We start from the raw sequence: 24,588 nt of genomic DNA, 5'->3' as shown, positions 1-24,588 counted from the left end.
TCATGTAATTATCATGTGACTGTCATCTTTCTATTCATTCTCTACTCATGTCCTCTTTTTTCCCCCCTTTTCCCCACCTTTTCTGCCTCTCTTTGGATTCAGTATTTTTTATGATTCTATCTCTTAAGATCTCTGCTATTTGCTTATTATCAATGCCTCTTTGTTTGATTTTTAGCAGTTGTCCTAGTGTTTACAATATACATTTTTAACTTGCAGGTTTATGTAGAGTGAAAAGCACACATCCAAAGAATTTCGCTTTTTCCTCCTGTTCTTTGCACTATTGTCATAAGTTTTACTTCAAATACATTTATGTGTGCTACACATCCCGCAGTATATTGTGATTGGTTTTGCTTTAAACAATTATCTTTTAAAGAGATGACACAATTTTTCAAGTCTTTTATATTTTTCATGTATTTCCGGTGCTGTTAATTTCCTTTTTTTGTAGAACAAAGTTTCCTTCTGGTATCACTTTACTTTTACTAGCCTGATTTCCTTTACTATTTCTGTAGTCCCAGTATATCCATGAAGAATTTACTCCACGTTCCTGTATCCAGAAAAGGCTTTAATTTCCCTTCATTTTGCTCGGCGGAGGACTCTAGGTTAGAAAATATGTTTGTCATTACTTTAGATTGTTTTTTCTCCATTGTTTGTCTTGGTTCCATACGTTCTGAAAGAATTCTGTGGCATTCTGTGCTTCTCTAATAGGCTTTTTTCCTCTTGTGACATTTTCCTCTCTCTGTGTCCTGTCCTGGTTTTCCAATTGCACATATGTAACTGCTGGACATGGTCCTGAGTGCAGAGCTGGGGAGCAAAGGAGTATTCACAGCCAGCTCAGAATATGAGGAATGGCAAACAGCATTGGATCCTAGCAGACAGTGAATCGTCTTTGCAGGTGCTTGTTGAACAGTTATAATATGGCAGCTTCTACTCTACTGTTTATCCACCTGACTCTGATTTAGGCTCGAATTTGTGTGTCCCAGCAAGCCATCCTGTAGCTTCCTTTCTTACCATAATTCTCTGCCTCCCTTCTCTTACTAGGACAGGTGGCCCTCATTTTTAATTGCATTCAGGGTTTCCCTGTGTCTCTAAATGTATTACTCTTTATTCAGCTCTAACTCTTTATTTCTCTATCGTCCATAGCTGCTATGTCATTAAGAACAAAAACAATGACTTTTGTTTTTACCTCAAATAGCTTGCCTTTTACCCAGAGCATGTTACATTCTCAGTAAATGTTCCATGGGTGAATGAACGGTGCCTTCCACTGGGCTGTGACTCCAAAGGCAGGGTTGTATTTCCTCCAATTTTTGTTGTAACTTCATTGCCAGATATAATCATTGGCATAAAATAAGGTGTTAGTGGTTGTGTTCAGAACACTGAAGGTCTGGATGAATGGGAAAGTCAGCCACCGCTCTTGCTAATTGACTCTGATGTTGACAGAATGATAGCAGAGCCGAGGAAAAGAGGGAAGTGGGTCTCAGCGACTATTCTTGCTCTTCCTCTGTAACATTTCTAGCTGGGAATCTGATCTCTGCCACCAGTTTTCGAACTGTCCCTTTGGCTTATGGTCTTTGAGTGCAATGACAAATATACTTTACATGGTAGCCATAAAAATGGCCATGAAGGGATTGTACTTCCTTCCTGCCTTGCGTTGTATTGCTAGTCTTGTCAACATCCATTCTGTCCCCCTCCAAATAACAATTCAAAAATAATAATAATAATAATAATAATAATAATAATAATATTTATTGAGTACTAATTGTGCCAGACACCTGGCAAGGTATTTTACAAGGATCATCATGATCATTTAACAGATTAGGAAACAAGATTCAGAGAAGTGATTTGATTTGCCCAAGGAAATATATCAGCAGAAAGAAACACAGCTGAATTTGAGCCCTGGTTGGTGTGCCAGCAAAGTTCACATTTTTATCACTAGATAAATGCTATTCTGTCAAGGTTTCTTTAAAGTACAAAATATAGTTTTATAGTTACTAGCCAATGATATATTAAATGCACAAACCCTAAAGTCAGACCAGGGATAAGTTCTTTATTGCTCTAATCTTCAGTGTGTTCATCTGGAAAACTGAGATTCTGATAGCATAGACCTTTTTGGAAGACGGAATGAGATTACGTGGATGAAAGGTGTTTCTCACATTGCAAAGCACTAGATGCATGTTAGTCATTATTCAAAACATCATATAGTTTGAGAAGCACCAAGAAAAGAACTCCTCCTACCTTAAAATACACTAATGACAAAGCTATGATTTGGGGCCGGTAAATAACTCAGTAAATAACTCCTTGAAAATGTGACTACCTTATTTTAAACCCATTTACTAGGCAACTAGCCATCGTTCCTTACCTAGAATGAATTATATCCATCAGACTGACATCTTGACTGCTAGATAAGGTTAGTTTCATATAATGGTTGGGAAATTTTAAAGTGAAGAGAAAGATAGCTATGGAGCCGAGCATACTGCATCGAAAAAGTCTTGTAAGCAGAAAAGGCAGCTGAAACGACACCTAATGCTCTGGGGCCAGAAACAACGAGGCACAAAACACGTAGAAGGGAGGAAGAGGACAGGGATCAGAAGTGCAGAGAAGAGGGATAACTTCACAACTCCACTCAGGGCTTTTAGAAATATGAACTGGGGGCAGAAATCCTCGTTCAAATCCGATGATCTTGGATTTTGCCAAGCACAGAATTGTCAGAGCGATTGCCCAAAGTACAGGGGAAAAGCAGCAGTTGGTCTCATAGGCCTGAGATGTCAGGCATGGCTCCAGGCATGATGGGCTTTGTGTCACCACGGCCCTGAGCAACCTCCGTCCCCTTTGCCCGCGTGAGTCTGAGGTGGGCTTACTGAAATCCTTCAGTGAATTCTGCTTATGTGAAATGTTAGTAAGCATGGTCTTAATTCCATAGGGATCTTTTTTCCAGTGTTTTCAACTTACACATGTTGGATATAATCAGAAAAAGAAATAACTGGGTTAGAAAGAGGAAAAAAGAGGAAGTGAAAGACAAGAAAACCAACAACGAGGCAGACAGCGCTGGGCAGAGGTCTTGCAATGAGGCTTCAAGAGAGACGGGTCTGAGTCCCCCGCCTGCCCCTCAGGAGGGGGTGACACAGGCATCACTGGGGCCAAGGGCAGATCCCTGGGAGGCTACCTCTGTCCCTGTGGCCTCGCTCATTGGCCATCAGAGTTGTCAGGCGGGCCTCCAAACCACCAGCTCAACAAAAAGCCAGGCCCAGGAGAAACAAAGCAAAGGAAATACGTCTCTCAGTGTGTGTATTATCTGCAAAGAAGCAAAATGAACGGATAAACATCTGGTTGCAACAGTGGGAGAGGGAGATCTGGAGAAGATTTTTCCAGTAAAACATGTTCGTTGGTCATAAGCGTCAAGGAACTCAGTGAACTGGGCTGTGCAGCGTGCCGTGCCTTGTAGGGTCTCTTACATTCCTCCTTCCCCTGTGTCTTCAGTTTCTTGACTGCGGATGTCCCAGCCCGAGACTTTCAGAAACCCCATTCCTGCATCAGGGAAGTCTCCTGTCCTTTAATGGGGTGCTTGTATCTACACAAGAAAAGAGCCTGTCACTAGAAAGGTAACGTAAAGGGAAGCAATACATCCAACTTGTGTATATGAATGTTGTCAGTTTTACTTTCATGCATGTATTTGTTTACAGAAAATTGTGCAGAGCACTAACCCTATAAAAAGGCAGACCTATTGTCAAGAACCTTCAAGTACCCAAAGGAAGACAAAGGGAAACCCATAATATGCTCATTACTGCTTACACTTTTAACTCCAGCTAATCATATCCTCATGTTCCCTGCATGTACACATTAAAGAAAATGTCAGTAATTAGTGGAAAATTTAACATAATGAATCCATGTAAAAACAAGGTTTTAATTACAGCATTTACACAGGTTACAAATTCCAACTTGCTTTTGTATAAGAGACAATCAGATCCATACTTTATTTTTTTTAAAGCTATTTTAGGGAAGAAAAAAAATGAGGCTTTGATATTTGAGTCATGATCATACACTTGGGTTCCAGGATGGTGTTCTGGCATTTTTCAAGCAGATCTCATTCCTTGTTGGGGAGGGAGGGTTATTCTTATAGTTCATTGTGTATAACCATCATCATGGAAAAATACGCATATGACTCCATACCCGAGTACTTCTTCCTACATGATCCCAGTCCCCAAAGATCCCTTCTCAGTCTGGTCCACGACAAGCCAGGGTGGACTCTGCCCTTCCATTTCCACAGTCACTCATATTGACAGTGCTTCAAAGTTCACATTCTAGGTCATCAGCTGGTGGGTGATAGAGCTTATGTCATTCCAGAATCCTAAGAGAACCAAATCCCTAGGATAGACCCAAGAAGCCACTGGACTCACATGTAGAATGTGAGTAGATCTAAAAATGAGTCAGTTTAGCTCTGGAAAGAAAATGTCAGAATCTTTATTAAAATAGGAAAAATACGTAAGTGTTAGTGATATTGAACATGCAGAGCGACTCCACAATCCTCAGTCACTCCTTCCATCAGAGGTTTGCACACCAAATGATCGCCCTGGGCTCCCACAGAGAAATGGGCATTGCACAGGCCAGGGAGTGGACCCCACGTGGACCTCACTCATTCCTTCACAGCCAATCGTTAGGGAGCGCAGTTCATCGGGCCCCCTTAAGTGAATTTCAGGTTTAACTCATCGACTTTTAACTAAACCCACCTTACCAAACGGTTAAGCAGCTTCAAAAGTTTCCTGCAAAGAAATAGCAAATTAAGCATGATAATTAATGTAAGCTGAAGTGAATGGGAAATATCAGACCTTTACTTCTTCAATTAGTCCTACATGCTCTTCCTGCCCCCAGAATGGTTTAAAATAATGACAAGAAGCCAGACCAAAAAAACAAAAAACAAAAAACAAACAAAAAAACCTAAATTATCAGGAAAGCACCTTGAAATATAGGTTGTATCTACAGTCTTCAATATTGACCCTTGTCATAAGGGGATATTCTCACTTGAGGCTTAAAGGTGATGATCGTATTTGGAAAATGTGTAGGATCGAATTACACAGGCTTAAGAACACTTAGACATCTACTTCCAAAATTTAATTAAACCTAATGACAACATTTAAAAGTCTTTTTTGAGAGATATTAACAATAGAAGACAAAAATCTGCCTCCTATTGGTTGAAAACTTTACATAATAACTGAAAAGCTTGTTTTTCCTATTATTTTGATAAAAACAGCAGAAATAATATATGGGAGGGGTGTCTGGGTGGCTCAGTTGGTTAAGAGTCTGTTTTTGGCTCAGGCCATGACCCCGGGATCCTGGGACAGGGTAGGGTCCCTTGTCAGGCTCCCTGCTCAGCAGGGAGGAGTCTGCTTCTCCCTCTGCCCCTCCCCCTACTCATGCTCTCTCTCTCTCTCTCTCAAATAAATAAATAAAATCTTAAAAAAAAAAAGGAAAAAAAGGAAATAATATATGGAAAAATATAATGAACTAAATAAATAAAACAACAATATGCTAACAAACTGAAATAGAGTTTTTTGTAGTCTCCTACTGTTACATGATCTATAGGAAATATTATGAATCACGTAAAGAAGTTAATATTAAAACAGATCACACAATGAAAAGTGTTGAAAAGTGTGAAGTGTCCTTCAGGTCTCAGCTTGTGGAAATTTCTAGACTCTGCTTCAGTAATGGATCAATACAGAAATAATTGTTTCTCATTATTACTCATTACGTGTAAAGAGAAACACGTTAATGAGTAATAATGGAATACTTTTTAATAAAAAATAATGTGTATTGGGAGACAGAGAATGACTATGAAAATGATGTTTTTCAGACAACTGTTGGTTTTCTCTTAACAAATTAAACAAAGTTGTAAACTTAAAAATGAATACTGTGTTTTTCTCTTACAAAAAGAAGAGTGTACAAGAGTTGCTGAGTTGTTTGTGATGACACGTGGCTCACAGTGGCACATTACATAACACACATTTACACATATGCAGCACACACTCACCGCTGATCTAAACTTTGAAGTACAGTGAGTAAGAAAGTAAGTATAACTCAAAAGAACATATGCTATGAAGGGAGCATTGTGTAAAACATTTGGAAATGTTCCTCTTATCTGATTTCTTAATCTAAAAGTGATGTCAGTTTATCAGCTTCAAAAGACTTCTATCTACCTTGGAAAACGGACTTGATTGACATATTTACAACTGTAGGAAGAAAGTTCTCAATAAGGCAAAATGCCCATATTTCCAATGGACTATATGACATTTCTACCTGGATATCTAATAGGCATCTTAAATGTGCTATGCCTAAGACCAAATTCCTAATAAACTCCTGCACCCTTGTTCCACATTCCCCTCTCCCATCCTAGTTAGTGGAGATCACATTGTTTAGGCTACTCAAGCCAAAACACTTGCACAAAACCTTAAATCTTTTCCCCTCCTCCTCCCCCCATACCAAATGCATCCCACACCAAATGTATCAAGAAATCCTCTCAACCCCACCCTCAAAACATATTGGTAGTTGGACCCCCTGTCACCTTATGATGATGGCAAGGCCCCCACCTCTCTTACTCTGCTCCTTTTTCTCCTGATTGGCCTATTTCCCCTTTGTCCTCATTCTCTCTCTTTGTGTATTCTCTTCACAACATGCAAGGCATTCCTATAAAAACGTGAATCATGTACATCACGTCCTTTCCACTCCTCTGCTCAAGGCCCTCCCATGACTCCCCATCTACACTCTATGGTCACCACTCAGTCTCCACCCTCAGGGTACCACCCCCTTGCCTCTGCGCTCCCACCCCATGCAGACACTCTATGCAATTGCTGGAGCGAAGGCTCTTTCCCTCCGTGGACGCTCTTCCCCCAGCTGCTTGGTGGCAACCTCCCTCGACTGACTTAGTTTGCTGACATCTCAATGGCATCTACCTTGACATCCTCCTTTAGAAGGATATCCCTGTCTCCATTTCCTTCTTTATTTGTTCCACACTTGCAACCTCCAAGTATCCCACATCCCCTCATCATTTATCTCCTGAATCTGTCTTCCCCCACCAGTGCATACTTCCTAGAGTCGGGGATGCTTGCCTGTTTTCTCCCTGCAGCGTCCTGGCATCTAGCCCAGGTGTGAATGGGGAGCCAGACTGGACAGTTCCACCTGCCAGAGAGAGAAGACAGACTTGAGAGGCATGATGGCCATGTAATCAACAGTACTTGGTGTTCAATGGATCTCAGAAGGGCAGAGAACACTTGATCAGGGCTCCGTGTTTTGCAGGCTGATGGGCCAGGGAGCCAGTGATGCCATTACCAGAGAGGGAATGTGCTGGAGAAGCAGGCATGCCACTGGGGAAAAGATAGGCTCCAAGTTTATATCAGTATAAACCAACGGACTGAAAGCCAACACCGTTGTGTTGAACAACTAATTCACCAAATTACAGAGAACAGTGTGAAAGTTTTAGATTTGTACTCCAGGCCTGTTTCCTTTCCTCCTACCAAACTATTACAGAAAGAAAAAAAATAAAAAGGAATGGCGTTTGAAGCTCACAAATTAGATGCATAGGATCCGACAAATTGGGGCCTAGGGTAAAAGCCGAGAAATGTGCTCTTTAATTCCTTGTAATATTCTAGTTTCTCTTACCATGTTCCAAGTCCCTCCTACTGAGGATCTAGCTTATTATTGAACTTGATACCTCAGTGCTCTCTTCTGGTCATTCATTCCTTACTCATTTCTCTGGCAAAGTATTCATCACGAGTTTGCAATATTTTATTTAGATATTTGAAAGAATCTCATAAGAATCTAATGAGATTAAAAAGTGCTTTTTGTTTGGTTGATTTTGCTTTTTTTTTCTCTCTCTTTTGTTCAGGTTTTAAAAAACGTAGCTAGACATTTGATACTTATTTTAACAGGAATGGCTATATGTTTATAACCATCACAAACAAACAAACAAACTCTGGTTCTTGTGATGTGTCACATATTCTTTAGAAAGCATGTTCCTTACAGGCAACAGACATTTAACCAATCAGATAAGGGCTGCTTCGTGGCTCATATTCGTGGAATACATCCTGAAGTTAATGTTTTCTCCCTGAGACTGATGGATTTAGCTTCTTAGAAATTCTTCTGTAATATTTGTTTTGTTTGCAAAATGGAAAGACCCTGAATTATATATAAACGCCACCAGGAACTTGGTCTAACAACCAGATTCTCTTTTCTTCCCTTTATTGTTGTTCTAACTGCATAGAAACTTAATTTTAACAGATGCTTTTCAGATGGGCCAATTTCAAATGGGCCTTTGACCACCACTCCCTGGGTGATGGGATGGACTCAGAAGGCATCTGTGCATTGGAGGAGACTGAGGCAAGCGCCCACACTCTCTCTGCAGGCTGATGGCTGTGCAACCAGGAGAGTGGTAGTATGACTTGAGTCCAGGGGTCCATTCCTTCCTGACCTGGACATCACTTACCTTTTTGATGGTACATCTGTGAGCTTCTGTCTCCTAGTCTTGTGAGAGGGAAGCATGTGAACACAGTGCTTGCAGCCCACCGCAGGGAAAGGCAGATAAGAAAACATAGTCTTTGGAAACTCTCAGGCCTGTGAGAAGGGCTAACACTCACTGCATATAACCTGGCACACATATTCCAGAGGTGGAGATGTGCAAACCCTTCCAGTCCACTCCCCTGCTAAGACCTCTCCAGAAACCCCTGGCAGCCCAGCAACCGCAGGAAAGACCCTGCAGCCTGCAGACCCTGTTCTAGCAACTGCTCTCTGTCCTGACCCGCCAGGGTCTCTCTCTCATGATTTAGTCGATACTGTGGTTATCACACCTGCTGCTTCTTAAAGGTTCCATCACGGAAGGAGACCGGCTTGCCGGCCTTATTCATACACTATGATATCCCACTTAGATTTAACAAATTCTCTTTCATAAATTTATATATATATATTTCACATATTTATATAAATAAATTTCATCTACATAAATTTCATATATTTATATATATATATATACTTGCTTAAATCACATAGATAGTAAATAGTTTAGGACAAGCTAAAACAGATAGATATAATGAATGCATTTGAAATTTTGAACTTTGCTTTACAATTTATAAAGGAATATCAAATAAAATGCTCTATTTGCTTCTCCCTCAAATCCTATTAAGAGGACACGTTTTCCCTTCCTGTTTTTCAGTGAGGAAAATCAGTTCTAAAATGTGCAGTCACTTGCCCAGTGTCCCGCCCTTAGAAATGGAAAAGTCTGGGGCATCAGGACACAGGCATCTGTGCCCAGGTCTGTGTCATCACGTGACCTAGTCAAGGTAACTGCAGGAACCAAAGGAAGCCTGCTGCCTCAAGGGGCAGCTAAGACCCTCCTGGGGTCTTCTCCCAGAAGAACAAAGCCTGCAAGCTAGATCCTAAATGCATAAGCATTGGTATCAGTGACTCACAGTTCAAAGAATAAAACAAAATCTCTTCAACAGAATCATGCCAACATCACTCAAAAGAATTTTTGGAGAAACACAAGGTGTGTATTGAAATCAGAGGCTAAGCAATGAAATGAAAGGTGGCTTTGGGTGCCTGAGCCTTCTCTTTGCAAATAATTGTTTTTGTATAAAATAGTAACAAACCCAGCCAATGGCATTCTATTGAGCTGCTTCAGAGAGACTCCTATAAAGTTTAATTTTCCTGGAATCCATGAAAGAGAAACATAAAAATGGGATTTTACTCCCCTTGTTCATTCTGTCCCTTACTGGTTCTTAGAACATATTTATTCACGTATGGAAATGGTTTACAAACGCATGTGTGGTCTATCTTCTCTGACACTCCCCCAACTGCTTCGAGAGACCCAGTCAAGTACAATTTGCTCTAAGCTACGAATGAGAAGACTAACATGCAGAGGGATCGGGTTCATATCCAATCAACTGGCTGTGGAATAATGGAGCATCCACTTAGAGCCCAGCTTCCACTGAACTAGAGCGCCTGAAGTAAGCCACAGCGCTTTATAAACACAGTTAGGGCGCATCAAAGATTCAAACTGTTCATTTAAAGCACCCTGATTTGTTAACCTCATTAGTGATCACGGGCCTATTGGAGGATCGGGGTCTATTGGAGGACCGGGGGTGATTGCAAGGTCCTAATCACACTGGAGGATATTCAGTTTCCTGAATATCCTGAATAAATATTCAAATTTATGTATTTAATCTCTTTTAACTTTGGATAGTTTTATTAAAAAATAAATATTTTTGGAATAGATTTGAGCCTTAGACTAAAGAGAAATCAGTCATGTCCAGATCCTTCGGGTAATTAGGAGGGGGCAGAAAGTGAATAATTGTACTTTCCAATAAAAAGTAAGTCAATCACGCTGACACTGCTGAAAACAACTGAGAAATTCTGGATAAGACAGGAAAAAAAAAAATATATATATATATATAGTAACAGCATCAGAAGCTTACAACATAGTAAGGGATTTCCAGACCAAAATCTAAGTGAAATCAGGATCCTAACAAAGCAAGCAGAATGCTAAGGCTCCTTTGCCCTTAGAGAATTTGTCAAGGCTGAGAATGTGAACTGCACTTTTTAAGGTTTTGTGAAGTAACAGAAGAAGGAGCTAAAGCTCAGGACCCAACCAACATGTGTACACTAGTATAAGACCTCCCCCCCTGTGAAACGCAACCCTGGGGGAGCTGTAACTCCAGGGTAAGGACGTACTAAAAGTTGATCCCCACTCCCCACACCTCCACATGTCAACAGGAGATTTCACGGGGCCCAGCAGGGCCTGCAGGAAACGCGGCTCTTGCATAAACTCACAACCTGAAACACTCAAGCCACAAATTCAGTTTCAGACGATCGAGTCCATAGTGCCTGAAAAAAAAAAAAAAAAAAAGAAAAGAAAAGAAAAAAGAAAAAAAAAATCCCAGCTCCTCCTATTTCTGAAAGAATTCTCGCAACACTATTCCAAGGAAAATAACCATTCGCGGTAAAAACAATCGGCCAAATTGAGAAAGAAAGCATCATTAAAGAATGCCAGCAGAAACAACAGAGAACGGTTCTACGAAGGCTCCAGATGTAAGAGTAATCAGGAAAAGGTTTGTAAAACAACCCGTCTCACAGCGCACGATTGTAACAGGCTTGGAAATACGTCGGGAGAGAGCATGTGTGAAAAAAGGAAGAGTGTGTGTGAAAAAGGAAACAATGAAACGCCTCATACTGAACGACACCAGTAACCGATGTAAAATTCACGGCTCTTGAACTTGGCCCTGAAACAGCTCGAGTCCGGGGTGGTGGCCAGGAAGTTGGCCGAAGAAGTGACGCGGCAGGCATCACAGGTGCGCAAAGACGTGGAGATCAGTAAGGAACTTAGCAACTCGGACAACACGGGGGAAGCGTCCACATGCACCCCCCTGGGTCCCCGCAGGGGAGGAGAAAGAGCATGGAGCAAGGGTGACCCTGCTGGGAAATAGGCTAAGGTTGTGGCTGAGGATGTCCCCAGCCAGCACACAAAGAGCTCTCCAAATGTGTAGCAGGACCCACAAAAAAAAAAAAAAAAAAAAAAAAACGCAGTACTTGAACATGGCATCGCGTACTGTAAAAATCGGAGACGGGACATCTAAACACACCACGTGCACACACACGCACACCCAGGACCCTGAGCAAAACAGCTTTCCTTCAAGAGTGATGCTGACCACTGACTTGTCAGCAGTAGCACTAGAGGACGGACACCAGTGGAATCTCAGCTCCCAGGTGCTAAAGTAAAATAAATACCTTCCTAGAACCTCCAAGGAAATGCCTCCCAAGAACAGGGCCAGACAAAGACGTTTTTAGACAAACCAAACGAAGAGAGTGTATCAAGAGCGGATTCTCATTAACGGATACAATTAAGGCATTGGAAGGCGAAGATTAAGAAAATGGTAAATAAAAAAAATTAAAAAGAAGAAGAAAGCAGTAAATATGTAGACATAAGAGAAATAATCCGAAAGGTGAAGAGAAAGAAGCCAAGTGCCAAATACATGAGTAGCGTAGGAATTGGAAGAAGGTAGAAACGGAGTTAGAATCTTCAAAGGTACTGATTTTCCAGGAGATGGATAAAATTTCGAATGAAATGTATACTTTGAAAAGCTAAATATGTATTTATTGATTTTCAAAGGACCTACCAAAAAAAAAAAAAAAAAAGAATAGCCACAAAGTGTTTAGATAGTAGGGATTCAGAAAAGATTGCAATGAGAAGATAACCTCTCTCTCCAAAAAAAGCCACATTCAAGTCATACCTATTTTCATTGTTTCTAAACCCATGTACTTTCTAGAAAATGTCTCTTTACTCTTTGCAACAAGGCTCATGGAATTCTGAGATTCTGATGTGTGGGGTAACTTGTTTAATACGTTAAATCCATTATTTGCGTGTTCTGTTCTGTTTTGTGTTTTATCATGCAGCCATCCTCATCACCATCTGGGAAACCCCATGCTCTGCTTCCTACGCTTGACGCTGGGGTCCTGACTCGGTGGGTGGGGTGGAACCATAGGGGAAATCAGCCTCAACAGGGGATGGTGGTTTCACTGCCAGCGGGTCAGAAGAGGGCCACCCTGCACCCTGAGGCCAGGTCAGCGCCCTCTGAGCAGCACCAGGCCTACCCGGCGGCGCCTCACACCCCAGGACGCTCGGGCCAGCCACCTGCTGTCCTGGAGGAGTCGGCTCGGCTCCAGCTGCCTCAATCTCCGGTCCAGTCGCCAGAAGGTGAAGTTGGCGCGACCAGTGAAGTTCCGAGGAGAGCCGCCCCGTGGGCCTGCCTTAGCGCGCAGCGACGGCGCTCACCCGTCCCCAATGGCCCTGCCCGGGAGCTCCTGTGCCAGCGTCCTTCCCAGCAGCGGCCCTCGGCGGCTCACCCCGGGCGCCCGGCCGTCCGCACCGGTACTGGGCCCGCCTGTCTCGGAGCCGGCGGTGGCCTCTCTCCCTCCCTTGGTGACTTCACACAGACCGCAGGCTCCCGACTCACGCCCCACGGCGGCCTCCTTCGTCCTCCAAGGGCTCTTCGCAGACCCCGAGGCCCGGGCTTTCTGACCCCGCGCCCGGCCGGTGGCTGACGGCTCCAGGCCAGCCCGCGAACCTTGGGTGGAGATGGGACCCGCGAGGGACAAACGTCCATTGCCTCTCAGACTGAAGACAAGACGCAGGCAGAGCCCCGCTGGCTGGAAGAAGCTGAGCACCCCGTGGCCGGGCCGCGAGCCCTGGACGGCCCCGCTCAGCGCCAGGCCAAAGCAGGACCGACGTGCGGGCCCCGCCGCTTTCTCCAGCACGTGCAGGCCCGGAGACGCGCTCCAGGGCTCTTCTAGGGGAGGCAAAGGCCTGCCCCGCGGCCGTCAGGGGGGGGCCCCTGCATGTGGACACGGCCTGAAGGTGATGCCCCCTCCCACCCCGAGACGCATAGCTCGGGAGGGCCGGGCCCCATCCAACACATACACTAAATACTTTAATGTATTTTTTCTTTAGCAAGTGGATAAAAAAGTCTCCCTCAAGGCTCTAAGCTCCCTTTCCAGCTCCCTAGAAATGTCCCCCTCAGAGCAGGAAGGAGGCATCTGCACTTGGGTAGGAGCCGCCCGCCCCGTCTGGTGGGCTCGGGGCAGCCCAGGCCGGAGCACCGCCTCGTTCACCTCGGGACGGAGGACCTACGGAGCCGCCTGTGGGAAGGCGCCCGTGGGGCCCTGGGGGGCTCGGGGAGGCACCTCCTTCCTGCCCGGCCCGGGGCTGCCCGCCCTGCATGCCACAGGCCCCAGGCTGGCCCCTCGGGGCTTCCCCCAGGCAGCGCCCAGGCCCGCAGGCCCCCCTGACCTTCACACAACCACGGAAGTAGGGGGTCAGGGCATCTTAATGCCGCCCCGGGGACGGTCACCTAACAGCTGGGCTGCAGGACACGGGCTCCCTGGCCAGCTGTGGAAGCCTTGCTTCATCAAAGACTTGGGGCCCCAAGGCGAGGGGCCTTCCTCCTTCCTGCCGGGGTCTGCCTCTCCCCACCCCATTCCATCCTGCTCTTGAGCCCCCAACCCCAGGCCTTGTGGGCTGCTGCCTGCACCTGGGCCCCCTGAGCCCCTCAGGCCTGCACACAACCCCCCGACCTGGAGCCTCCTCCTCACTCAGCTCCCCCACCCCTCGCCCCCCCTCTTTGCTGACACTGCCCATCTTTCAAGAATGTCCTTGGCTGGGAAATCTTCCCATATCTCTCTGCCCACACCCACCGCAGGCCCCCACGTCATCTTAGGCATCCTGGGCCTCGCCCTGGCCTCCTGACATGGGGTTCCCGAAGCCCGGGACCCCAGGGTCCATGTGTTGTTCATTCCTAGAGCTTCACGCTGCTTCTGGGCCACAGGGAAATTCAGCCTCGAACACCGAGTCTGTCAGCAAATGAGCTGGAGTCCAGAGCTCTCCGCGGGTTCCCACGTGTTCACACCTGCATCCGCTGCCCCTGCCCACCGACCTGCACGGTAGAGGGTGGTGGGAGAACTGCTGAGCCCCGGCCACGAGCAGCTCTCTGTAAAATCGGTGACGTGTTCTGAAGGAACCACAGTGTTTCCAGAGCCCGTGGCCCAAGTGTTTGGGGTGCTCAGAAGTTAGGGACAGCCCGTGAGGAACCGCAGCAGGTGGAACCGCCAGCTGCTCCACACCTGCCCGCTGGAATACTATGCACATATAAACATGACCTTGTGGCCCAGGAATAACACGCAGGGCACCCTGGCTATGCTCTGTGGCTCTAATTTTCTTTGGTTTTTAAGGATTTGTATGCACCCCCCCCCAAAAAAAGAAAAGATCCAGGAAAGCCAGAATGTGAACGGTGCGACACTGGGGGATTTTTATTATTGTACTTCTGTGTTTAGTTTTTAATCTAAATGTTGATGTTTTTCTGTCTGAATTCCACCGCTTGTTTAATCAGAAAAAAATAAACATCTATATTTAAAAAATACATATATTTTTCAAATAATAAACTTATATATTTTGAAATGAGCATCATAGAAGGAAAAACTAAAATATCAATTAAGCATTATTACCATGACCATGGACCTTTCTACCCACAACTGTTGTTTCTAAATATCATGAAGGAATTTAGACCCCGGAGCTATTTCTGGTCAGGGCACCGCTGGGCTATATCTACTCCCCGTGGGAGGATGGGTGTGAGCTCCGTGGTATTTAGGAACCCAGAAATCATTCACTTGTAACCTCCTCACCAGCACAGAGGCCACATTGCGTTGCAATAGGAATTTCAAATATGAGTACTTTTTTATTGCTGGCGTATTGGGTTTCAGAAATGCCCAAGCGCCACCCCACATGTAATCAAGGAGCCTCTTCCAAGACATCTTAACCTCAAAGAGTCAGGAGCTGAGGGTCACACGAAGAAGAGGGACCGTCGTATCTCCGGAAACAGGCTTAGAACACCGTCCGCATAAACTCAAAGACAAAATTCAAAACTAAGCTCTGTTCACAGTGAAACCGGTAACCGGTGTCCACAGGCGGAACCTGTCAGGGCGCTCAGGAGACGCGTGGAGAAACCCCGGCTTTGTGCAGCCCCCCAGCGCGGCTCCCTGGCCTGGACACCAGCTTTATGAGCCCAACATCCACTTCCCTAATTCACCGATGAGGAATCTAAGCCCCCGAGTGAGTCCAAGGTCACATGAAGGTGGAATCGGGATTATGTCTCTCCAATTCCAAAACCACATGCGTGCTAAAAATAAAAAAAAAAAAAAAAATAGGGCGTTTATAAGAAAAATTAAATATCCTTAAGCATGAAATATTACCAGCCATAATTACAGGCTTCCTTTGCTCCACGAAGCCATCTCTCGTCCATATGCCAAATCCCAGCCATTGGAGGAAACCTTTTCAAACCAGGTTAGGCTACAGGAAGATTTTTGTGGACATGTGACAGAGTCCCTCTGTCCTCCCGAGCAGATTCCAGCGCGGGGAGCTGCGGTTCTCTAACCTGGGCTGCTCTGCAGAGCCCCCCCACCTGCTCCCTCAGGCCTTTTATTACCTCCAGCCCCGAGTCCCGGTCCAGCACACAGGGCTTCTCTTCTCTGCCGGCCTCCCTGGGCCCTGCACCTGGCAGACTGAATCACTCCTTTCTGCCCTTCCTCCCCCTGAAGCCTCCGTGTGGCCACGCCTTACTACAATCCTGGATATTTATAGCACCATTTCCCGGCGGTCGCTCATGTGGCATCATTAAATATGTCAAATAAATTGAAAAAAAAAAAAAGATAAAACTAAAGTCACAATAGCCTCTAAGCACCCCTAAAACTATCATGAAATCAATGCATCCAACCTCATCTTTTGTTCTTTGGGAAAATGGCCCAAACCCTCCTGCCCATCTCACCAACTGCCCACCTCCCGTATATAACGCCCCTACCCTGGGCAGCAGGAACTAGCCCGTAGCTACATGGATCAGGAACCATTTCTTCCTCAGAAAAAAAAATAACACAAAAATCTTCCAGGTGACCATCTTCCAGGTGGCCATATATTTATATAATTATATGAATTTATATAAATTCATATAAATATATGAAAAATGTATATAAATATAAATAGTTGGGCAGCCCAGGTGGCTCAGTGGTTGAGCCCCTGCCTTCAGCCCAGGGCATGATCCTGGAGACCTGGGATTGCATCCTACATCGGGCTCCCTGCATGGAGCCTGCTTCTCCCACTGCCTGGGTCTCTGCCTCTCTCTCTCAATCTGTGTCTCTCATGAATAAAAAAATAATATAAATAAATAAATAAATAAATAAATAAATAAATAAAGCTATATTTGCTGTAATCTGGGGAAGATCTGAGAAGATGTCATCCTTCTATACCCACAACCCCCTCCAGATGCTCTCCGGCCCCATCTTCCTGGAACAGAGACATGTCTTGCATGCGAGCAGCTGTCCCAGGGAGAAGGTCTATAGTAGAGGACACAGCAGCAGAGCAAAAGCCCGGGATATTCAGGAAAAGGGGGAGAAGGATCCAACTGTCCTGACTTCGAGGCAGCCACATTAACCCTTCAGGGGCCCCCAAAAGTTCCTAATACATAAGGACCTTCCCTCACCCCTTCTTATTTTCGTTTCGCAAGGAAACATGCAACCGGTAGGCTGCTGGGATTAAAACCGGGCAGTTTATCCTAACTTGCTTTTCCAGGGCAGAGGAAAGGCTTCCAAGCCAGCACTTCTATAACCACAAAACGTCTTTCCGCCTTACAGTCCGCCGGCCGGCTCTGGTTGTGAGCACGGCTTAGAAGCTACTCCCGTTCCTCGTAAGCGTCCGACTCCTGATTTCATTACCGACCACCGACGGACCCTGTCGCTTGTTTGCCACAAAACAAAAACAGGTGTTTTTTGCACCCGAAACAACACCTTCCTTGATGAATATGCTCCGCAATGTAAAGCACCAAGTACGCTGAGGGCTCCTGATATCGCGGGCCGGGCAGGCTCTCCTCGCTGTGATGAGAGTCAGGCCAAGGACGTACCGTGATGAGAGTCAGGCCAAGGATGTACGGCAGAGGCTTCCTGAAGATTTAAAAAAAAAATCATGTAAATACCCAGTTGTCTGCCTCCCCCCTTCCCCACCCCCCCCCTGTACAGCACCCCCCACTTTCTCAGGGCCTGGTGTTCAGAACCTCATTGCCTTTCCTCCTTCCTTCTCTGCACCTCCCTGTCCCCCACCTCTCTTGTCTTACCCGCAGGGCCTTCATCACCTCCTGCCTGGAAGGGCTTGGTGGCCTCCCACCGCTTTAAGCACCTCGTTCCGTCCTGCTTCACCCACTCGGGTTACGGCTTCCACTGCATCATGTGGCTCTCCGAAAGCCTCCCCAGCCGGAAGAATCGAATCCCGTCCCCTGCGGAGACCGTGCAGCTGGCCATGGGTCAGGGGTACCTGTCACCGTGGAGAACCAGCAAGAGAATGACAGAGGTGGGGAACTTCACGCCTGGGGAGAGGCTGCGGGGGAGCTTACACTTCACGGAGACGTGGGGGTCATGCCAGCCTATGTCCACACACGGACGTGCAGATGCACAATCGGGCAGCTTTTCCCTCTGGGCACCCAAATGACGCAGTGCCTGTGTGCTGTCAGACCTCAGCAATGCCCCTCGGTGGGCGAGACCCAGAGATGCCAGTGAGGGGAGTTTCTATAGGAGTCGGCGTCTGGGCTTCTGTGAGGCACTGCTACGTAACCATTCGTGCATTTCTTCCGTCGCCAATTGTACATCGATTAATTCTCCTGCTATTGTTTCACTTAGTAGCACATACCTATCCAAATACATTGTTTTGCTATTTTTTCGCCTTTTTCTTGTTTAAATGATCATTTTTATTGCTGTAACTATTATGTTGTGTAATTTTTTATGTCATTATATGTTTATATTTCAGCGTTCAGAATTGTCTAACATACGATTATTTGATTCTGCTCTTTTATTGTCATTATATTTTATTATTCTATACCAATTTATTGCTATTTCTCTCTGATATATTATTAGCTAATTTCATCTATTTATTTCATGACATTTGAATAGATAAGAAGTACTTGTGTCACAAAATAACATATAATAAATGTAAACCTGGCTTTTATCTCTGTACCCTATCACCCAGGTTGTCAGATTCACGCATATCTTTCCACAGATATTTTATGCACGTAAAAACACACACACACATACATAGTCAAAAGTACAAATTGCAGATTATAGAATTATATAGAAGTGCTGTAAAATCATAGTATTTTGTCTCATATACACTGTTCTACATATTGATTTCTCTTCTAACAAAATATTTTTGCAAACTTCCAGAACAGTACATTTATGGTATTTTACACTATTTTTTAAAATAGACTTTATTTTTGGAGCCATTTTAAGTTTATAAAAAGAATTTCACGGAAAGTTCTTGTATCTTTTTTCTTCTGCACAGTTTCTCGTATTACTAACATTTTGCGTTAGTGTGGTATATTTGTTATGATCAATGAACCAATGTTAATACATTATTATTAATTAAAGTTCACAGTTAGCATTAGGAGTCAGTTCTGGTGTCGTCCATTCTGTGGGTTTGGACAAATGCGTAAAGGCCCGTGCCCAGCTCTACGGGGTCCTACAGAACAGTCTCGTGACCCTAAACTGTTCATTCCTCCGGCCCTCCTAAACCCCGGCAACCACTGCCCTTTCCACAAGGTCGTTTAGTTGGAATTACCCGGTATGTAGCTTTTCCAGATTGGCTTTCACTTGGTTATATGCCTTTACATTTCTGCTGTGTTTTCTTCCAGGCTCAACGTTTGGTTGCTTTTTATCAGGGAAAAATAGTTCACTCTGTGGGTGTGCCACAGCCTATTTGTCCATTGCCTTGCTGAACACCATCTTAGTGACTTCCAAGTCTTGACAGTTATGAATAAAGCTGCTATAAACAATTGTGTGCTGGCTTTTGTGTGGCCATAAGGATTCAACCCATTTGGGTCAATATCTAAGGATGAAGAGGTGGATCACTGAAGACTTTTAGGGTAGTGAAACTTCTGACATGACATGTTGTCAAAACCCATAGGATGGGAACGCCTGGGTGGCTCAGGGGTCTAGGGCCTGCCTTCCACTCAGGGATCGAGTCTTGCATTGGGCTCCTTGCATGGAGCCTGCTTCTCCCTCTGCCTATGTCTTTGCCTCTCTCTGTGTGTCTCTCGTGAATAAATAAATAAATAAATAAATAAATAAATAAATAAATAAATAAATTTTTTAAAAACCCCATAGGATGTACAACAGAAAGAATGAATCTTAATGTAGCCCATGGTCTGTGGTTAATGCTAATGTATGGTTATCAGCTTCTCAGTCATGAGGAATGTCCACACTAATGCAAGATGCAAATAGTAGAGAAACTATGTCTTGAGGACAGAGGCTGGGAACTCTCTGTACTACTTGCTTGATTTTTCTATGAACTTTAAGCTGCTCTAAAAAATAAATGCCATTAATTTGAAAAGGGATATTTGGAGTTATTATTCCAAGAGACTCAAATATCTACCTTTTTTTTTCAGCTAGATGCCAGGAATACTCTCTTCCTTATCGTGAATGATTCCCAGGCTTTCCACCTGCCAGGACATTTGGGACCAGGTGAAACTGTGGAAAGGTGCTCTGAGGAATTCCCTTCCTTTTAAAAACCTCAAGATCCTGCTTAGTTCACTACAATTTGGTCTCACTGCCAATAATGAAATTATGCAACAATTGTAGAAAATCTTCCCCGGGACGAAGACTCTGCATTGTGATTTATTTGTGTTTTCTCTAATCTTTACCACAAACACATCGCATTAGTAACCTTACTCCCAACATGTAGAGCTGAGCAGAGGCCACGGGGACCATGTTGGGTTTATACCGCTAACAGAGGCTAAGAGAGGACGGCCCCAGAAATCAAGCTCAACTCTTCCTGTTGACAAAACCCAGACTCTTCCCAGTATCTTCCACAAAACCCTAAAGGCTGGAAGCCTTTCCATGTTGATATTCCTCATTATATGCTTTTATTCCCAGCTAAGTAGCCATTAAGTCAATAAATATGAAAAAAAAAAAAAAGCCCATGATGTAGCACATTTTAGTCATAAGGCCGCGGAAACTAGAGATAAAACCTCTCACTTCATACTCATGGAAAAATAAGTTCAGTGGATCGTCCAACATCCTAGAGGAGTCCAGGGGCAGGGGCAGGACTGGAACCCCATTTTCTTGACACCAAATCCATTGTTTTCTCCCTCCGAGTAACAGGGCCCCCAGAGACGCGTCTTCTTTCTTCTTTACCGTCGGCTACCAGGTCAAGTTTGAACTTCCATTGGCTTCCACACTTAGAAACGATATTTCACATCCATCCACAGCCACCACCTCTCCTGAAATAAAGGGAAAAAATAAAAAGGAATTGGAGACTACTCTTCAGAGACTGTAAATTTCCATGGAAGCATTAACACAATCTATTAGGTCACATTATCCTCAATTGTGCAGAGGGAGGAAGCCTACTCCACAACGTGATTTCACGGCGTTTTGATGTGCGATTTGCCCGACACAATGATGAACGCGAGGACTGAGTGATGGGGGGCATGCGAAGCCTACAGCTCTCCTGCGAGGTTTACTTCCCAGGCTTAAATGAGCTCAGCGCTCACGAACGATTTGCCTTGACACTGGAATCCAATTGGAGTCTGGAATTACTGTAACTGTTTTCGGCTTGGGTGATTTAATCAGCAAATCTTCAATAGTGTAATATGCATGTACCGAACGGATTCCAGACTGAACAGTCTGATTTACACACGCTCCTTGCAGACAGCCATTTGTGGCAGGCGTGCTAGCATCTGTTTGCCTGCATCTTTGTGACGCAGATGCCCGTGGTAATGTGTCAGAACAACTGAAGTCTGTGCTTTATATCAGTAAGCCCAAACAAAGAGACATACGCAGGGGACAATTCAGCAGAGAGGGGTTTTTTGCCTTATGATTTTTTTTTTCTTTTCCTAAGGACTCTTAAAATCATTCACTCACTTGCTTAACAAATAATCATGTGTGTGTACAGCGTATCAGGCATTGTCCTGGGTCCAGAGAAGCAAAAGCAGGAGGTAAGGAAACAGAGAGATAAATAAGATGTGTCTCTTAACGCATGGGATAAAACTGTCATGTTATATTAACAGTTGAACACAATATTTTTTATTAAAGGCTGCCTTAAGATATTAGGACTCCCAAACATTGTTGGAATGTAGGTTTCTCACGGCTGTGTGGTGGGATAGGCACTAACCTAGTCACTGAATTTCATTTTTCTCCATATTTTACACTTTCTTCACCCACCCCCACCTCTCACTTCCTACAGATGGAATGCCCTGAGCTCTTGGCCTCCTAAAAGAGAGGTATCAGGGTCAGGATGAGGAACCAACCTGTCCGGCTCCTCCTGGCATGGAGATCTAAAACCCTAAACCCTCAGGACAACACAAGAGGTTCCAGACAAAATCTTTAAGGAAATGGAGGCATAAGGAGAGCTTCTGTGGGCCTCAGGACCATCCCCATACCCGCATCGTCATGAAGACTCTCCAAACTTCCAGACAGGAAAGAAAAAGGGTGGAGGTGGCACTGTGGGTGGCAGAGGTCCTGCTCCCTGATTCCCAGCAGGAACCCCAACAAGGCAGCAACCCCAAGACAGGTGATAATTCACATGTGGATCTGGGAAGAGAGGGCTGGCAAGATGCTGGTCAGTCAGGGAGACACACAGAGGTGGGAAGACCCCATCCTCAGGGCATCCCTAACTATCAGAGACCTGTACCAGCCTCATTGATGGGAGACTGCAAACAAAAATTATTACATTACAGAAAAACAACAAGAAAACTGTTCTTTCTTGCAACCTCTGAGTTCTGGGCTGAGATATATAGCTTTTACGCCTGATTGGTAAATGCTAAGAAATTCAAAACCTATAAAGTTCTAAGTCCTTTCTCCATCACAAAACTTTAAAAATGGCATCCAAAATTCCTATAAACACTCCCATAAAAGATGCTACGTGTCCTATCTGTCCCTTTAAGCAGCTATCAAAAAAGCAAAGAAACAACAGAAGCATCTTTGAATAGAATTACAGTCTTTGAAGGGGACGTCATCCTGAAAACCATTTTGTAGGCACAGCTGATGTGAATGAAGGTCATATTATGTGTATATATAAAATTTATTTTCAGGAATCGGCTAGGACGTTTGTGAAGGGCTGGCAAGTCTGAAATCTGCAGGGCAGGTAGTAGGCAGGAAGAGCTGACCCTGTGGCTCCAGTCCAAGGGCCTTCTGGAGGCTGAATTCCCTCTTTCTCAGGGGACTTCCCTGTTATTTTTCTCTCAAGGCTTTCACCTGATTGGATGAGGCCCACCACAACAGGGAGGATGATCTTGCTTTACTCAAGATTCTGATTATAGATGTTCGTCTCATCTAGAGTAGACCCTCCAAGTAGCATCTACACTGGTTTTTAGTTCCACATCCGGTCACCACAGTCCAACCAAGCTGACACGTAGAATACATTGTCCCAATGTGGAGAATGGGAGCCAGGCCCCTGCTGCTGCCCGGTCCAGCAGCCATGGCCGGTGCTTGCTCTGCCCTGGCCTCTGGATGGACCCTGGGTGCCCCTCTCTTGCTGCACTTCTCCCGGACTCAGTGACTCCCCCAGTGGGGGAACCCCAATCTTCCTCCCTGAGCCCCGCACACACTAGTCCCTGACCCCAGGTGAGCCCTGAGAGGTGTGCAGGTCCCAGGCCCCCATGAAGCAGCTGCAGGAAGGCCTGCCTTCCACGGGGACGTGCCCCAAACACCCGGGCCTGCTCGTGCTCCTACTTGGCCAGTGACATCCCCCAGGTCTTCCCGTGGATGGTAATCACCTGCACCTACCTGCCACCAGCCGGGCACATGCTTGTGAAATTTAATTTTAATGAGAACGATGATGACGACAGTGATGTAGAATAAAGACAGATTTAGTTCCTATTCAGCTCTATTTGTTTCTAAGTTTCAAGAACTAACTAGAATAAACACACCGAGGCCTGGACATAGATGGTCACCCTTTCACCCAGGAGGTAAATAGATTATGTGCAGTAAATCTAATTTACCTAATAAACTTAGGTATGTAACCTTGAGCTCCAGCGTACCGACCGAAAGAGGAAAATCAATTCATCACAATAGAAACGACCAAAATGACTATGACCAATGTCTGGAAAGTCTCATTTTAACTTGTAGAGAATTTTAATTGATGATTTAAACATCTTTAAAAATAAAAGAAAAACTATTTCTTTATTTAAAAAAAAATCCCGACAAATTCTAACTGCACGGTGAAAGCAGTCCTAAGGGTAGCTGCATATCGGCATGATTTACTTATTGGTGTTGTCATGAAACCCAAGACAAATTTTACTAGTGATTACGAGAGATCATTCCACATTTTCTACCCTCATGTGATGACTAGTATTAAAGGGTTTCTTGGGTTGGCAGGTTTTCTGTTGTAGATTTAATTTATAGATGTTTTACTGAAACGAAAAGTAGACATAAATTGAAAATCTATAAATGCATCCACTTGTAATGCATTGGGGCTGCTTCTAATTAGTAAAGGGAAAAAAGTTGCAAGGACATTTTGGGCCTTGGATAAAACCATCTGAATTCCTTTTTTTTTTTTTTTTCTTTCTTTCACTTTAAATAGGCACATATCGGGATCCCTGGGTGGCGCAGCGGTTTGGCGCCTGCCTTTGGCCCAGGGCGTGATCCTGGAGACCCGGGATCGAATCCCACGTCGGGCTCCCAGTGCATGGAGCCTGCTTCTCCCTCTGCCTGTGTCTCTGCCCCTCTCTCTCTCTGTGTGACTATCATAAATAAATAATAAAAAAAATTAAAAAAAAAATAAATAGGCACATATCGTGCTTCTAGAGCTCCATGCAGGGAACAGTATCAGAGGTACTGCTGGAGGTGCTGGGCTCCTTGGCGGGACACGCACTCACACCCCTGATAGCCACTGGAAAGTCTTCACAATCTTGGGAATCCCGTGAAAGAGAAATGCAGACATTTGTGGTACTAGAAATACCGCTTACATTAGAACTCTACCAAGAAAATCTTTTTTTTGTTTCTTCCTGTGTCCCTTTTTACAGAGAGGCAAATGAT

At 44.7% G+C, this 24,588-nt stretch overlaps 2 long non-coding RNA genes across 5 annotated transcripts; one reads left to right on the top strand and one right to left on the bottom strand.

The window, feature by feature from the left end:
* The first annotated feature begins 689 nt into the window (after positions 1 to 689).
* On the top strand, positions 690 to 24,262 carry LOC140601809 (uncharacterized). 4 transcript variants are annotated; one of them, XR_012004911.1, is made up of 5 exons: positions 690 to 892; positions 3,475 to 3,596; positions 17,206 to 17,535; positions 17,688 to 17,914; positions 20,001 to 21,542. It is a non-coding gene; the product is annotated as an uncharacterized lncRNA (long non-coding RNA). The 4 variants fall into 4 exon arrangements; XR_012004914.1 differs by lacking the exons at positions 17,206 to 17,535; positions 17,688 to 17,914; positions 20,001 to 21,542 and adding an exon at positions 24,134 to 24,262; XR_012004912.1 differs by lacking the exons at positions 17,206 to 17,535; positions 17,688 to 17,914.
* Positions 2,025 to 16,159, bottom strand: LOC140601810 (uncharacterized). The gene is made up of 2 exons (XR_012004915.1): positions 16,008 to 16,159; positions 2,025 to 3,565 (listed from the first exon to the last, which is right to left on the bottom strand). It is a non-coding gene; the product is annotated as an uncharacterized lncRNA (long non-coding RNA).
* Positions 24,263 to 24,588: the final 326 nt, after the last annotated feature.

Source organism: Canis lupus, chromosome 12 (genome assembly GCF_048164855.1).
Source record: "Canis lupus baileyi chromosome 12, mCanLup2.hap1, whole genome shotgun sequence".
In the NCBI taxonomy this organism is placed as follows: Eukaryota; Metazoa; Chordata; class Mammalia; order Carnivora; family Canidae; genus Canis; species Canis lupus.
Note: the sequence above shows the minus strand (reverse complement) of the source record. Positions and strands in the feature narration are given on the sequence as shown.